This window comes from Gossypium arboreum, chromosome 9 (genome assembly GCF_025698485.1).
Source record: "Gossypium arboreum isolate Shixiya-1 chromosome 9, ASM2569848v2, whole genome shotgun sequence".
NCBI classification, from domain to species: domain Eukaryota; kingdom Viridiplantae; phylum Streptophyta; class Magnoliopsida; order Malvales; family Malvaceae; genus Gossypium; species Gossypium arboreum.
Window position 1 is genome coordinate 7,314,910 of NC_069078.1, and position 16,699 is coordinate 7,331,608.

A 16,699-nucleotide genomic window follows, 5' to 3' on the forward strand; every position below is an offset into this window, starting at 1 on the left:
AATGTTCCTTTTATTTGGGATGATCAGTGTCAGAAAAGTTTTGAAACATTGAAGCGAATGTTAACCGAGGCACCAGTTTTGACATTGCCAGAATCGGGTAAAGATTTTGTAGTGTATAGTGATGCTTCTTTGAGTGGTTTGGGTTGTGTATTGATGCAGGATGGGAAGGTAATAGCCTATGCATCTCTTCAATTGAAACCACATGAAAGGAATTATCCCGCTCATGATCTTGAGTTAGCAGCTGTGATTTTTGCATTGAAGATTTGGAGACATTATCTTTATGGTGAAAAATGTTACATTTATACTGATCATAAGAGTTTGAAGTATCTTCTGTCTCAGAAGGAATTGAATTTGAGACAAAGGCGTTGGATCGAGCTTCTGAAAGATTATGATTGTGTTATAGACTATCATCCGAGAAAAGCTAATGATGTAGCTGATGCATTAAGCAGAAAAGCTGTAATTGAATTAAGAGCAATGTTTGCACGGCTTAGTATCACTGATGATGGGAGTTTTTTGGCTGAATTAAGAGTAAAACCGGTAATGTTTGATCAGATTAGATCAGTTCAGTTGGAAGATGACAAATTATTGAAGAAAAGAGAGATGGTACAGAATGGCACAGTAGAAAATTTTAGTATTGATGATTGTGGATGCTTAAGGTTTCGAAATCAGATTTGTATTCCAAATACTTCTGAGCTTAAAGAGTTAATTCTACGGGAAGCTCATGATAGTTCGTTTGCTATGCACCCGGAGGCACGAAATGTATCGAGATTTAAGAGAATTATACTGGTGGCCAGGGATGAAAAAAGACATAGTAGAATTTGTAAGTAAATGTTTGACTTGCCAACGGGTAAAGGCAGAACATCAGGTTCCTACTGGATTGCTTCATCCTATGAATATTCCTGAATGGAAATGGGATTGTATCACGATGGATTTTATTACGGGATTATCGTTGTCGACAAGCAAAAGAATGCTATTTGGGTGATAGTTGATAGACTTACCAAGTCAACACATTTTATAGCAGTCAGGACTGATTGGTCGTTGCAGAAGCTTGCGGACGTGTATATTCGAGAAATTGTTAGACTACATGGCATTCCGATATCAATAATTTCAGATCGAGATCCTCGGTTCACATCGAGATTTTGGAGACAGTTACATGAGTCGTTGGGTACTAGACTTAGTTTCAGTACAGCTTTTCATCCCCAAACTGACGGACAGTCCGAACGGGTAATTCAGGTACTAGAAGATATGCTTCGGGCTTGTATTATTGATTTTAAAGCAGGTTGGGAGCGATATTTCCCACCAGTTGAGTTTGTCTATAATAATAGTTTCCAATCTAGTATTCAGATGGCTCCGTATGAAGCGTTATATGGTTGAAAATGTAGATCACCAGTATGTTGGACGGAGTTGAATGAAAGAAAAGTAATTGGGCAGGAATTGATTCGTGAAACAGAAGAAACAGTCAAGAAGATTCAACAGAGATTAAAAGCGACTTTTGATGAGACAAAAATCTTATCTTGATCTGAAACGTCGGGACATTGAATATCCGATTGGAGACAAAGTATTTCTTAAGGTTTCTCCTTGGAAAAAGTTTTGAGATTTGGTCGGAAAGGTAAATTGACCCCACGTTTTATTGGGCCGTATGAAATAATGGAAAGAATTGGACCAGTTGCATATCGATTGGCTTTACCTTCTGAATTACAAAGGATTCATGATGTTTTTCATGTTTCGATGCTACGAAAATATAGATCAGATCCTTCTCATATAATTTCTACAGAAGATATTGAAGTTCGACCTGATCTATCATATGAAGAAGAGCCGGTTCAAATTTTAGCACGAGAAGTGAAAGAATTAAGAAATAAAAAGGTTCCTTTAGTGAAAGTCCTATGGAGAAATCATAATGTTGAAGAAGCGACTTGGGAACCAGAGGAAACTATGAGAGTACAATATCCTCATCTCTTCTCAGGTAAATTTCGAGGACGAAATTTATTAAGGGGGAGAAATGTAATGACCTGAAATTCACGGGCACCGGAAAAGTGAGTTATAGGGCCTCCGTCTTAGTGAAATAAGTTCAAAAATAATTATTAAAAATATTTATGAGCCTAGTGGTGTGTCTAATTAGGATCTAATTAAGTGAATTTAGCTTAATTTAGAGTAAGAAATAAAAGGATTAAATTGAATAAAGGGTAAAAGTTTAATTATAAAGCAATAGAAAATAAAAGGATTAAAATGGCAATTAAGCCATTGACTACAAATGAGGTGGCATATTGGTGAAATAAAATCAAAGAGTTTTTTTAGGTTTTATATATTATAATGATTATTATTATGGTTTTATATTAAATTGTTATGATTATTTAATTGATAATATATTATAAATAAATTAAATAGAAGACAATTGTATGGTAATAAAATATACATGTGTAAAAATTGTATTGGTACATTTGTAATTTAAATATTTAATTACTTATAATTTAAGTATAAAGATATTTTATAATTATTAATTGTATTAATTAAATCATGAAATTTTTATTTAATAAGCAAATTAGATAATGACATTTGTAATAGTATAAATATGTACACTTGTTATATAATTATTAATTTACTTAATATTAAAGTAAAAGATATTTTAATATATGATATTAATATTATATTATGTTAATAAAATAATAAAGTATAAAAGAATTAAAGAAATAAAGAAACAAAAGGGAATAGAAACAGAATTGAAAACGGGAAGCAGGGGAGAAAGAGAGAAAGAAAAAGGACAAGAAAAATAAAAGAGAAAACTAAGGATTTGAAGCTTGGAGTTAATTTGGTAAGTCAATTAAGTCCTTTTTAGTTAATTTTGATGTTTTAGAAGCTTTGAAACAAGATTTTGATGAAATTAAGTTCATAGTTCAAGAGTTCATATGTTTCCAAGTAGGGTTCATGTTGGAAAAATTATGGAATTAGGGATTTAATTGAATGAATTCTAAGTTAGAATTGATTAAGGGATTAAATTGTAAACTAAGCTATAAGTTTTATGTTGTAGGGACTAAATTGAAGAAATTTCGAAATTAGGGAAATATGCTGGAAATTTTATAGTTAAATATAAGTTTAGACAAAATTTGAATAGAAAAAGAGAGTGAATTGGATTAAGAAAATTATTAAGTTTAGTTAGGATTAAATTGGGAATAAGGTAGGAGTTGTTTAGAAATTTAATTATTTATTATAATTAATGCTGTAAATAATAATGTAAATTACTATTATTTTCGTAGCCAACAAAGAACCTGAAGCATCAGCATCGAAAGGAAAGGAGAAAGTCATCGAGGACTAAAACGGGAGAATTACGGTGTGTATTACTATAATTCGAATTTTAATTATTATTGATTGCTGAATTTTTAATTGTTATGAATAGTAAGTAAGACTTGAGGTAAGTATGTGAAATTGATATGAATATTGAGTGAAAATGAAAGTGATACAAATTGAATCAAATTGAATTGAATAAGTGAATTATGGAATATGTGATTATTTGAAAAGTGTATTGATTGAAAATAAATAAATTGTGACAAATGTATGGTGTTGATGGTATACACTTGTGTGAAAATTAATTTGTATATGAATTAAGATAATAGATATTTGAATTGAATGAGTACTGAAAATTTTTGTGTAAATGAAATTGAAATTAGAAAAAGAAAAATAATACCCTATTAACTTGTCGGACTAGATTCGATACAAATGGCATGCCAGTGGATTTGTGATGTGATGAAGAGATTGTAGTTCGGCCAAGAAGATGTTTCTGTTATTATATACTTCGGTTTACCCGAATAGGCATTTAATGCCTTATTGGTGTGTTTGGGAGGATATATTATACTGGTGTGTTATGGAGGATTTACAATATTCCGGGTGTGTTTGGGTTGGATATTCTGGTGTGTTTGGGTGGAAATCCGCGTATCTGTCATAATCCGAGCTTTGTTAATAGGGTAAATAATTGAAATGAAATTTTGAAAATGAGATAATTTGTTTTAGCACTATTGAAAAGTACGAGAAAGAATGTATGAATTAAATTATGAATTGAGTTAGTATGAGAAAAATGAATTATAAATTTAAGATTTATGAAGTAAAATAATTATATATAAAAGTAGTTTAAATAATTATAAAATTTATGGTTGATGTTTGTAATTTATTAATGTTAAATAGTCTTGATTTATAGTAATATCACTGAGTATATCCATACTCAGCGTACGGTTGCTTCCGTGCGCAGGTTAGTAGAAGTCAAGTGTCCCGGCTCAGCATCTAGAACAATCCCGACTCCAACACAAATTTGGTGATGTATATTTTTCTTTTGGGTAAAGGTGGCATGTACATAGGTGTTGTTTAGTCACTTGAATATGTATATTACTTTGGGTAGTGAAGGATGAATTATAAAATTTAGATGGTTAAATGAAATGGTAAGGAAAGTACATGATATTTTGATACATGAACATTAAGTTGTTAAATGAATGAAGTTTTTAATCAATTTTGAATGATGCTATGATAGTTATTAAGTTAAAATTTTGTTAATGATATAAATATTAGTTATATGAATGTGAAATATTGGTGTTGGTTGTTTTGGTTTGAATTTGCAGGAGCTTTAGGTAAAAATAAGCAGAAATGCTGCCGAAATTTAAAAAAAAAAATTTGGAATACTCGAACAAGTCCCGTTCTACTTTTAATACGTGTTTGAACTTCGAGAGTTCAAGATAGGGACTTAATTATTATATTATACTATGAAAGTTATATTAATTGTAAATTATTCGTAAGTTTTCTGATATGTCCGGTAATGCCTCATAACCTCGTTTCGGTAACGGTTTGGGGTTAGGGGGTGTTACATTTTGGGTGTTGTTGTCTGAATAGGAGTAGAATTTTTGACTTTCATTTTGGTTGGTTTACTGCTCATGGTTGTTTTATGTTCATTGTGAGTAGGTTTTGCCTAAGAGGTTTTAGTTGGAGTAATTGGAGATGTTTGGTTGGTGAATTGTTGTGTGGGTGGAGGAGGATTCGGGTTTTGTTTGGGATCATTCTTCGGTGGGTTGGGTTCAATTTAATACAGCTAGGGTTGTTTTGATTGTGTTTGTGCCTTGTAATGGGGTATTGGTTACGGTTCGATTAGGGGGTGGTTTTTATTCTCTGGATGTCTTTTGGCTTTAGTTTCGGTTGTTGTGCGATGGAGGTCATGGAAAGGCAATCCTAATGGCAATTAATGAGGTTGTAGTGATGGTTTATGTGTTGATTTGGAAGGAGTAGGTTGTTTTAATTATGGAATGGAATTCAATCATTGTATCAGATTGGCTGTAATATTGACATAGTCATTCGTGGACGTTTTGGGAAGTTGTTCGTGATTTTGGGAGGTAGTTTTTGGTAGTGGCTGAGGTTTGAATTGAAATCACATGTTGAGGTTTGTATGATGTGGCGATTCCTTCAATTTTAGCAGAGACAAATGATTCGATGTGGTAGAGATTAGCGTGGTGAAGGTATAAATTGGGAGAAAATGTTTAAAGCTTGATGAACAGATCGAATGAAGCAAAAAACTTCCTTAGCTACCATGGATGAAGAATTCTTTAAAGCTGCTTGGTGATGTGCTGCTGAAGCAGAGTGAATGATGCTGGGGTGGTCTGTTGTTTTCTGTAGCAGTGTACAACGGGGAAGTCTGATATTGAATTTTTTTTTTGTCTGCTAAGTAGTTTTTTCTAGGCTGTTTTGTTTTATTCGTTTTTCTTAAAACTGTGATTGAACTTGTTTGGATTGTTCTTGACAATCCCTTTTGTTTTTCACTGACTTTGCAAAAAAAAAAAAAATTCAACCTGTAACATTTACACCATCAATTCACCAAATTATTAAATCATGATATGATACATAAACAATCAATTGGCCCGGAGAATAATAGTAAATCACTTCGGATATGTGGAAGAGAAATATCCAAACGTGTCAACTCTAGGACATTAATCAACACTTCAAGCTTCAGAGACTCCGCAACACATGTTTGACCTCAAGCTATAGGTACGAAGTACCCGATATAATTATTCACTGACTCAAAACCTGCTAGGGCCAAGGCCTAATACAAATACACTGGCTCAAAGCCTGCTAGGCCTAAGGCCTTTTACAAATACACCAACTCAAATTCTGCTTCTTCCTAATGACTTGTCATTTGTGTTCTAACTATTTACCAAGTTCACATAGGCCCCTTATACTTTCCGATACATTCTAATCTCAATAATAATCTTTCATGCAACTAAGCATTCGATAATTATCACAACAACAACTGTTACTTTAGTAAATAGATAATAAACAACTAATTAGACCATAAATTACATAATACGAAACAATGTCGTTGTGATAAGAGCTTGTCTAACTTAGTGAAATAGGGTAAAACCAAATTTCATGATCCATTTAATTCCATTTTCATATAATTCTCATTTCAATTTCGTTTCATGTTCAAATCACATATCTCCTACTATAAAATTAGACTTCCAATTCAAAACTTATTAAACATTTTCTTACTCAATCGTCTAAAATCATAATACCCAAATTTAAATCATAACCATGAATTTCCTAATTTAATCATTTGAGAAACATATTTTTCATCTCAATACATAATTTTATAAATATTAACTAAATCATTTAAGCTCATTCGAAACTCATAAAAATAAAATAAAATAAATATAACTAGTCATAGTAAACTAAATATTCTAAAGCTTTATGTAATGAAAATAAAATATTAGCACAAATCGAAGGTTCAATCGCTTTACTCCTCTTCGCCTTTCTCCTTCAAGATGCTCGCTTGGTTTTTAGCTATAATAAGAGCAATTAAATACGAAACAATGTCATTTATCCATTCTCATTCTAAAACTAATAAAAACAAGCTTAAATATGTATGGTTAATTCAGTTGACAACTTAAGTTTCTTCGTTCGAAATTCGCATATATTTCAACTCGATTATTTGTTTTCAATTCTATCTTCACCAGAATACTCACTGCTTCACAAGCTATCATTTAGCATCAATATTACACAAAGTGATCAATGTTTTCTACTTCCCCTTTACCATGGCCAAATGTACCAAGTAAACTTTCCATCCATTTTTATTTCTTTTTCACACTTCTAACAAGCTAGAACTCTTCGTCTAATAATTTCCTATCCAAAAATATACCAGCTTCACTTAAGTTTTCTAAACTTCCATCCATGTCCTTTAATGACAACTTTCAATATACGTTATAAAAAAAAACTATTATATATATATATATATATATATATATGTGTGTAAAAATGACTTCAAAAATTCAAAATCTATGAAAATTTGAAGAAAAATTATACCTTATGCTTGAATCTGAAGAAAAATCATGAAATATTTTTTTTCCTCCCCAGCGTTCGTGAATAAAAAAGTAAAGTAAAGAAAGATGAACTATCTTTTATTTATATTATAATAATACTTATAATAATTATTTAAATGTCATCATAAAACCATTGATTTTTTAAAGTAATGGTAAAATTGTCATTAAGTCATTTCCATCAAAACAAAAATAATATAATTGCACTTTAATTTTAATACTTTTCAACTTATTCAATTTAGTCCCTAAAATCGATATCAAATTTTGACTTAAGCACATGCTTCTACTAATTATTCTATATGTTGTCATGTATGTCAGTTTCTTTTAAAAACAATCACAATTTCTTATACTACTATTTATTTATAAATAACTTATTCAAAGACTTCTACCATAAATATTCTTTTCTTCTTTTTTGAGGTGAGATGTTATATTGACACTTTTGAAAAACAATTATCAAATTTAACTCAAAAAATAAAACTAAATTGACAAATTACATAAATCTTAAAAACTAAATTTATCATTATACTAACTTTTATTCATACCATCAAAATTTCCAAACTTATATAATATATAAAACCAACTCTTATTTCAGTTTATTTTGTTTTTTTTGGCTAAAAATAGTATGATTAAAATCGTCATTTAATTTTAATTCCCATCTCTTCTTTGGTATTATCATCATTTCAATTTTTTATTTTAAAATTACTAAAATTATTATGCTTAAAATCCTCAGTTTTTAATAAAAATTTTATTCTTTTTGCTGTCAATATTTCATAATCCCTAAGAATAAACTCTTATGATTTATTTATTGATTCCATTATCGTGTTGTTCAAGAAAAATTTAGGATTTGTTTTAAAAAGGTTTTTAAACTCATAAACAATGATAAATATTTTAAAGGTGATCGAGTTCAACTCTTATGTTTAATATTTTCCTCTCGTTATCTAATATTGATCCACAACTAATTTTGCTTCTTCATCGCCATATCAAGTTCAACTCTCCCTCTCTCTCTCTCCCTATTTTTTTTTAATTAATTTTTTATCAAATTTTGAACTACTTTTAAAATTTAAAATTCTGGTTTTTACTAAATTTTGAAGATGATAGTTTTTTTTTTCTTTGGAAAACAAGATTAAAAGATGAGTGAATTTTTCAAAGTCTATTAATGTTAGTATTGCAAGCTATGCATGAATGTTTTCAAGAAGCGTACGTTTGCTGCTGCTATTGATGGATGCTATAATTCATACTTCTATTTGAAAAACCAAATCCTCTGGCATAGATTGGCAAGAGGTGGAACCTCGTAACATTGGCTTCATGCGCGTTAAGGTACATATGAATCCTTGGCTCTTGCTCCTACCAGGTTGTTTCCTACAACGTAAGGACGGACTAGAGATTTGGGTTTCATTTCGATACGAGCAGCTATGCAAGATGTGCCTTCACTGTGGTAGGATCAGATACCCTAGCCACCTTTGTTTATCATCATTCTAGGATGTTGAACAGGAACTTAATGATCAAATGGGGAACATGCAACTATGCCCTATTGATTCTGATAATAATCAACATCATTTCAGCAATACCATGAGTGCATCTCGGGCGCAACAACATGGAACTTCTACCTACGTTAACTTCAATCCAATGTATCGGGGACATACAAGAGGTACAAATACTTTTACATGGTATTACTATGATTATTTTCTTCACGTTCATGTTAAAATCTAGTGCCGTTCGTGTAGTGATTTCGTCTATGTATTTGAAAGTTTTTGAACAATTTGATTTAATAAAAATCCATCAATATTATTAATACTTTTTTTATAGTATCTTGAAATGATTTTTGCACATAAAGAAACATGAAAACAAATATTGATTTATTGATTATCTAACATTTAAACTAATATTAAACAACATTACGTGGTCGAATCATAATGCAGAAAGATAGCTTATATTAATAGGTAATCTAAACATGTCCTTAGTTTAATCAAAATTTAACAAATCAATTAAAAGACTAAATATGCGGCCTATCAAGTCCAAATGAGGAGATATCTTGTCTTGGGTATTGGAGAGGAAGATCTATGAGTAGGGACCTTGAAATTACTAATGATTTTTCGTTTTAAAACAACTCACCAATTAAACGTTTTTCAGACTTGTTTTTAGAGTTTAAGACAGGAATAAGCTTTTAGTTGATCGACGCAAATTTGAATAAATTATGACAATCAAGTTGTTGGTTTCACATTTGCTTTAGTTTGCCTGTCTTATTTCGGTGAAATTATGGTTTTGGTTTTTCTATTATATTATAATTTAGGTTTTAAGCTTCGTATTTTTTTATCTCGAAAAGAAGGGAGAAGGTATATATGGACATAATGTAAACAATGCAAGTCATTTGCTACGATACTAATGGCTAATTAATTAATTTTTTATTTTAATTTAACATAATTTAATTTTCTTATTTTTATAATGAATTTGATATAATTATTTTTAAAAATTTGATATGAGATTTTTTTAATATTCCCAAGAATTCGGTCTATATGTAAGTTTTTTTTATTGGATTAAGTTGTTTGCTTGATTTTAAAAACACACACATTGAAGCATTAAAGTATATATTTGTGACACCCTATATTTGGTTAAAGTTTAGTACAAGTCCTACATCATATTATAAAGTATATATTTGTAACACCCTATATTTGGTTGGTCACCGTTCCGAGCTACAAGTTGTTATAGTTGCAAAACTTTAATATAATTCATATTCTAAATCAAACATAGCAAAAATAATTCATCATCAATTATTTCCATACTTTTTAATTAAATTGAGATTTAAATCGAGCTTACGGAACATTTAAAATAAATCGAGATCAATTTTGGGTTAAATTGAAAATTCTAGGAAATTTTGAGTAAAAAGTGTAAACAGGGGTCACACGGCCGTGTGACAGAGGCCAGCTTGTGTGGCCCTAAACATGGTCGTGTGGCTACTCTACATACCCGTGTGGTTACTCCATATGCTCGTGTACAATTCGAAGTTAAGATCACATGGCCGTGTCGTTAGGTCATGTAATTCACTGTGACCTGTGGACAAATCCCTTACAAAAATTTAAAGGATCACATGGTCGCGTCATTTGATCGTGTGGGTGGCAACCTATGTTATAGGCCGTGTGTACACAAAACTACCTTAAAAAACAAGTCATTTCACATCCAAATGCTTGGGGATCCAAGCTAAGCAATAACCAACAATAAAACTCATCCAAAATGTGCCTAAACAAGCCAAAACATATCAATACACAATCAACTTATGTGCCTAACCAATATGCCTTCATTGACACCACAATTCAAACATCAAAGTAATCCATAAAAAACTACCATATTCATATATTTCATAATAGCTTAAACATACCAACACACTAACATCCATTTTATCAAGCACAACATTCTTACTCAATCACACATAATGACCATTTCCATTTTACAAAAATACCAAACGCTAGCTACCATTAATTAACATATTAATCCAACCACATCAACAAATATCCAAATGGTAATCACAAGCTACCATTCCACCATAAGTCACTTAACAACCAAGGGTTAAAATATATACACATGGATATTGTGAAAAAAATTAAATAAAGAAATAAAAAAATAAAGAAACACACAAATTTTACGTGGAAACCCTTTCGGGAAAAAGACCACGGGCAGAGGAGAAGAAAATTCACTATGTCAAAAATTTGAATCAATACAAAAGGAATAGACTATGTCTATTTATAGGCTTGTAAAGCCATATTTTTTTTAAAAAAAAAAAAAAATTTTTTTAAAAAAAAAATTTGGGAAAAAAAAAAAAAATTAAAATTAAATTGAAATTTAAATTTTTAATTTTAAATTTTTTTAAAAATTAAGAAAAAAAATTTTTAAAATATTTGGGAAAAAAAAAAAAAATTTTGGAAAAATTTTTTAAAAAAAAAAAAAAAAAAAAATTTTTTTTTAAATTTTAAAAAGGGAATTTTAAAAAAGGAAAAAAAAATTTTTTTTAAATTTAAATTTTTAAAAAAAAAATTTTAAAAAATTTGGGAAAAAAAAAGGGGAAAAAAAATTTAAGGGGAAAAACTTTTTTTTTTAAATTGGGGGGAAAAATTTTTTTTTTAAAAAATTTATTTTTGGGGGTTTTTTGGTTTTTGGGTTTTTAAAAATTTAAATTTAAAATTTTTAAAGGGAAAAATTGAAAGGTTTTAAAAAGGAAAAATTTTTTTTAAAATTAAAAAAAAAAATTTTTTTTTTTTGGGAAAAGGGAAAATTTAAAATTTAAAATTTAAATTTAAAAGTAAATTTTTTAAAAAAAATTTTAAAAATTTTTTTTTTTTTTAAATTTTTTTTAAAATTTGGTTTAAAAATTTTGGAAAATTTTTTTAAAAAAAAAAAACCCCTTTAAAAACCCCCCAAATTTTGGGGTTTTTTTTTTGGGTTTTAAAAAGGGGATTTTTTTAAAAATTTTTTTTAATTTTTTTTTAAAAAATTTTAAAAAATTTTTTTTTTTTTTGGGGGAATTTTTAAATTTTTTTGGAAAAATTTAAAAATTTTGGTTTGGGGTTTTTTTTGGGTTTTGGGGGGAAAAAATAAGGGCCCTTTTTTTTAATAGGGAAAAAAAATTTAAATTTTTAAAAAGTTTTTTTTTAACCCATTAAAAAGGGGGGTTAAATTTAAATTTTATTTTTTTTTTAAAAAAAATTTTAAAAAATTTAAAAATTTTAAAAAAAAAAAATTTTTTTTTTTTTTTTTTTTTAAAAATTTTTGGGAATGGGGAAAAAATTTTTAAAAAAAATTTTTAAATTTAAAAAAAATTTTTAATCCTTTAAAAATTTTCCCAAAAACCCCAAAAAAATTTTTTCCCTTTAAAATTCCCCTTAACCAAATTTTGGGGGGTTTTTTTTTTTTTAAAAAAAACCCCTTGGGTTTTAAAAAAAAAAATTTTTTAACAAAAAAAAAAAATTTAATTTAAATTTAAAAGGAAAAAAAAAAACATTTTTTTAAAAAAGGGTTTTTCAAAATTTTTAAAAATTTTTTTTAAAAAAAAAAAAATTTTAAATTTTCCAAATTTTTTTTTTAAGGCAAAAATTTTTTAATTTTAAAAAATTTTTAAAATTGTTAAAAGGGTAATTTTTTTTTTTTCCCCCCAAAAATTTTGGGGTTTGGGGTTTTTTGTTGGTTTTAAAAATTTTAAAAATTTGGGCTAAAAAATTAAAAAAAAGGGGGGTTTTTTTCCCCCCAAAAAAAAGGGGTTTTTGGGGTTTTTAAAATTTTAAAGGGGGGTTTTTTTAAAAAAAAAAAAGGGGAAATTTAAAAAAAAGGGTTTTTGGGAAATTGGGGGGGGAAAAAAAAAAATTTTTTTTCAAGGGAAAAATAAAATTTCCCAAAGGGGGGGAAAAAAAACCCCGGGTTTAAAGGTTTGGGGGGGCAAAAAAATTAAAACCAAAAAACCCCCCCGGGGTTTCCCCCGGGGGGGCCCCCGGTTTTAAAAAAATTTTTTTTAATTTTTTTTAAAAATTTTTTTAAAAATTTAAATTAAAAAAAAAAATTTTCAAAAAACCCCCGGGGTTTGGGGGGTTTTTTTTGGGGGTTTTAAAAAAATTTAAATTGGGGGGGTTTTTTTTTTTTTTTGGGGGGGGGTTTTGGGGGGTTTTTTTTTTAAAAAAAAAAGAAAAAAATTTTGAATTTAAAAAAAAAAAATTTTTTTTAATTTGAAAAAAAAGGGGGTTTTGGATTTTGGAAATTTTTTAGGTTGGGGGTTTTTGGAAATTTTTAAAAAATTTTTTGGGTTTTAAAAAAATAAAAAAAGGGGGAATTTTTTTTTTTTGGGGGGAAAAAAAAAAAATTTCCTTAAAAATTTTAAAAAAAAAGGGGGGGTTTTTGGGAAAAAAAGGGAAATTTTTTAATTAAAAAAAAAAAAAAAAATTTTTTGGAAAAAAATTTTTTTTTGGGGGGGAAATGGGTTTTAAAAAAAAGGGGGGGAAATTTTAAAAAATTGGGGGGGGAAAAAAAAAAAAGGGGGGTTTGGGGAATAAAATTTTTTTTTTGGGGGGGTTTTTTTGGAATTTTTTAAAAGGGAAAAAAAACCCAAAATTTTTTCCCCGGGGGGAAAAAATTTTTTTTTTGGGTTTTTTTTTTTTGGGGGGGGGGGGGCCCCGGGGGGGGGCCTTGGGGGGGGGGGAAAAAATTTTTTTTTTTTTTTTTGGGGGAAATTTTGGGGTTTTCCTTTCCCCCAAAAAAAATTTTTTGGGCAAAAAAAAGAAAAGGGAAAAAAAAAAAGTTTTTTTTTTTGGGAAATTTTTTTTTGGGGGGGGAAAAGGGCCCCCAAAATTCCCAAAAAAAATTTTTTTAGGCTTTTTTTTTTTGGGGGAAAAATTTTTTTTGGGGTTTTTAATTTTTTCCCCAAATTTTGGAATTTTTTTTTAAAAAAAAAGAAATTTTTAAAAAAAAAAAAGGTTAAAAAAAACTTTAAAAAAAAAGGGGGTTAATTAAAGGAAGGGGGGGTTTTTTTTTTTTAAAAAAAAAAGGGGGGGTTTGGGGATTTTCCCGGGGAAGTTTTAAAATTAAAAAAAATTCCAATTCCCCAAAAATTTTAATTTTTTTTTTTTTTAAAAAAAAATTTTAATTCCCCCTTTTGTTTGCTTTAAAAAGGGGGAAAAAAATTTTTTGGGGGGAAAAAAAAAAAGGGGAAAATTTCGGGGTTTTTAAAAAAAAATTTTTTTAATTTTCTTTGGAAATTGGGGGAAAATTTTTTTTTAAAAAAAAATTTCCCGGGGGTTTTTGAAAAAAATTTTTTTTGGGGGGGGGGGGGTTTATTGGGAAAAGGAAAAAAAAAAAATTTTTTTCAAAGGATTTTGGGAAAAAGGGGGAAAATTTTTTTTGGGAAAAATCCCGGGGGAAAAAACCCAAAAAAAAAAATTTTTTTTTTGGGGTTTTTTTAAAAATTTTTTTTAAAAAAGGCGGGGGTTTTTTTGAAATTTTTTTGGGAAAAAAAAAGGGTTTTTAAAAACCCAAAAAAAGGGGTTTTTTAAAAATTTTTTTTGGGGGGAAAAAATTTTTTTTTTAAAAAAATTTTTTAAAAATTTAAAATTTTTAAAAAAAAATTTTTTGGGGGGAAAAAAATTTTTTGGGTTTTTTAAAGGGGGTTTTTTTTTTTTTTAAAAAAAACCCCCCAAAAAAAATTTGGGAAAATTTTTTTAAAAAGGGAAATTTTGGGGAAAATTTTAAAAAAAATTTTTTTCCCCCGGGGGTTTTTCCGGGAAAAAAAAAATTTTTTTTTTGGGGGCCTTTTTTTGGGGGTTTTTGGAAAAAAGGGGGGGGGAAATTTAATTTGGGCCCCCTTTAAAAAACCCCTTTTTAAAAATTTTGGAAGGGTTGGTTTTTTTAAAATTTGGGTTTTTTTTTAAAAAAAAAAAATTTTTTTAAAATTTAATTATTTTAAAAAAAAAAATTAAAAAAAAGGCCTTGGTTTTAAAAAAGGTTTAAAAATTTTAAAAATTTTTTTTTAATTTTAAAAAAAAAATTTAAATTTTAATTTTTAAAAAAATTTTTTAAAAAAAAAAAGGGAAAAAATTTTTTTTGGGTTTTTAAATTTAAAAAATTTTTAAATTTTGGATAAAAAATTTTTAATTTTTTGGGAAAAATAAAAAAAAAAAAAAAGGGAAAATTTAAAAATTTTTTAAATTTTAAATTTTAAATTTTTTTTAAAAAAAAAAAAAAGGAAAAAAATTTAATTTAAAAAAAAATTTTTTTTAAAAAAAAAAGGGAATTTAAAAAAAAAGGGGGGAAAAAAAAAAAAAAAAAAAAAAAAAAAAGGGGGGCCCTTTTTTTTTTTTTTTAAAATTTTTTTAAAGGGGAAAAAATTTTGGTTTTTAAATTTCGGTTCCAAAAATTTCCAAAGGGGGGGAAAAAAGGAATTTTAAGGGGGGTTTTTAATTTGGGTTAAAAAGGGGGTTTTTTAAAAAATTTTAAAAATTTTTTTTTTAAAAAAAAATTTCAAAAAATTGGGAAATTTTTTAAAAAAGGGGGTTTTTTGGGGAAAAGGGAATTGGTTTTAAAATTTTTTTTAAAAAATTTTAAAAAAGGGGGTTTAAAAATTTTTTTTTTTTAATTTTTAAAAAATTTAAAATTTTTTTTTTTAAAAAAAAAAATTTTCCAAGGGGGAAAAAGGGAAAATTTTGGGAAAAAAAAGGGGTTTTGGGGGTTTAATTAAAAAAATTTTTTAAAAAATTTTGTTTAAAAGGGAAAAAAAAAAAAAAAAGGATTTTTTAAAAAAAATTTTTTTTAAAAAAAAAATTTTTTAAATATTTTTAAAAAATTTTTTGGTTTTTTAAAAAAAATTTTTTTGGGGAAAGGTAAATTTTGAAATTTTAATTTGGGTATAAAAAAATTAAAAATTTTTTTAAAATTTTTTTAAATTGAAAAAAAAAAAAAAATTTTTTAATTTTTTCCAAAAAAACCTTTTTTTTTGAAGGAATTAAAATTTTTAAAAAAATTTTTTTAAAAAAGGGAAAAAAGGAAAGTTTTTTTAAAAAAAAGGGGTTTTTGGGGAAAATTTAAAATTTTTTTTGGGGTTTTGGGGGGGGGGTTTTTTTTAAAAAAATTTTTAAAAATTTTAAAAAAAATTTTTTTTAAAAAAAAAAAAAAATTTGGAAAAAAAAATTTTTTAGGAAAAAAAAAAAAAATTTAAAAAAAAAAAAAATTTTTTTTAAAAATTTTTTTTTTTTTTTTAAAAAAAAAAATTTAAATTAAAAAAAAAAAATTTTTAAAAAAAAAGGAAAATTAAAAGGAAAAAAAAAAACCAAATTTTTAAAAAGGGGGAAAGGGGAAAAAAAAGGGGGTTTTTTTTTTTTTTTTAAAAAAATTTTTTTTTTTTAAATTTAAAATTTAAAATTTTTGATAAATTTAAAAAAAATTTTTAAAAAAAAATTTTTTTTTTAAATAAAATTAAAGTTAAAATTTTTGAAAATTTGGTTAATTTGGAAAATTTTTTTTTTTTTTTTTTTAAAAAAAAGGAAATTTTAAAATTTAAAAAATTTTTAAATTAAAATTTTTTTTTTTTAAATTTAAAAATTTAAAATTTTAAAAAAATAAATTAATTTTAATTTTAAATTTTTTTTTTTTTTAAAAATTTTTTTTTTTTTTTTTTTTTTTTTTTAAAAAAAATTTAAATTTTTTTTTAAAATTTTTAAAAAAAAGGGGGAAAAAAATTGGAAAAAAAGGGGGGGGGAAAAAGGGGGGAAAAAAAATTTTTTGGGAAAAAGGGGGTTTTTTGGGGGTTTTTTGGGTTTTTGGGGTTTTTTGGGGGTTTTTTTTTTTTTTTTTGGGTTTTTTTGGGCGGGGGAAAAAAATTTTGGAAAATTTTTTTG

At 26.9% G+C, this 16,699-nt stretch overlaps 1 long non-coding RNA gene across 1 annotated transcript; it reads left to right on the forward strand.

Annotated features, from left to right (window-relative positions):
• Nucleotides 1-3,267: 3,267 nt before the first annotated feature.
• Nucleotides 3,268-4,492, forward strand: LOC128280626 (uncharacterized). Its single transcript, XR_008270720.1, has 2 exons — nucleotides 3,268-3,325; nucleotides 4,238-4,492. It is a non-coding gene; the product is annotated as an uncharacterized LOC128280626 (long non-coding RNA).
• The last annotated feature ends 12,207 nt before the right edge of the window (nucleotides 4,493-16,699 follow it).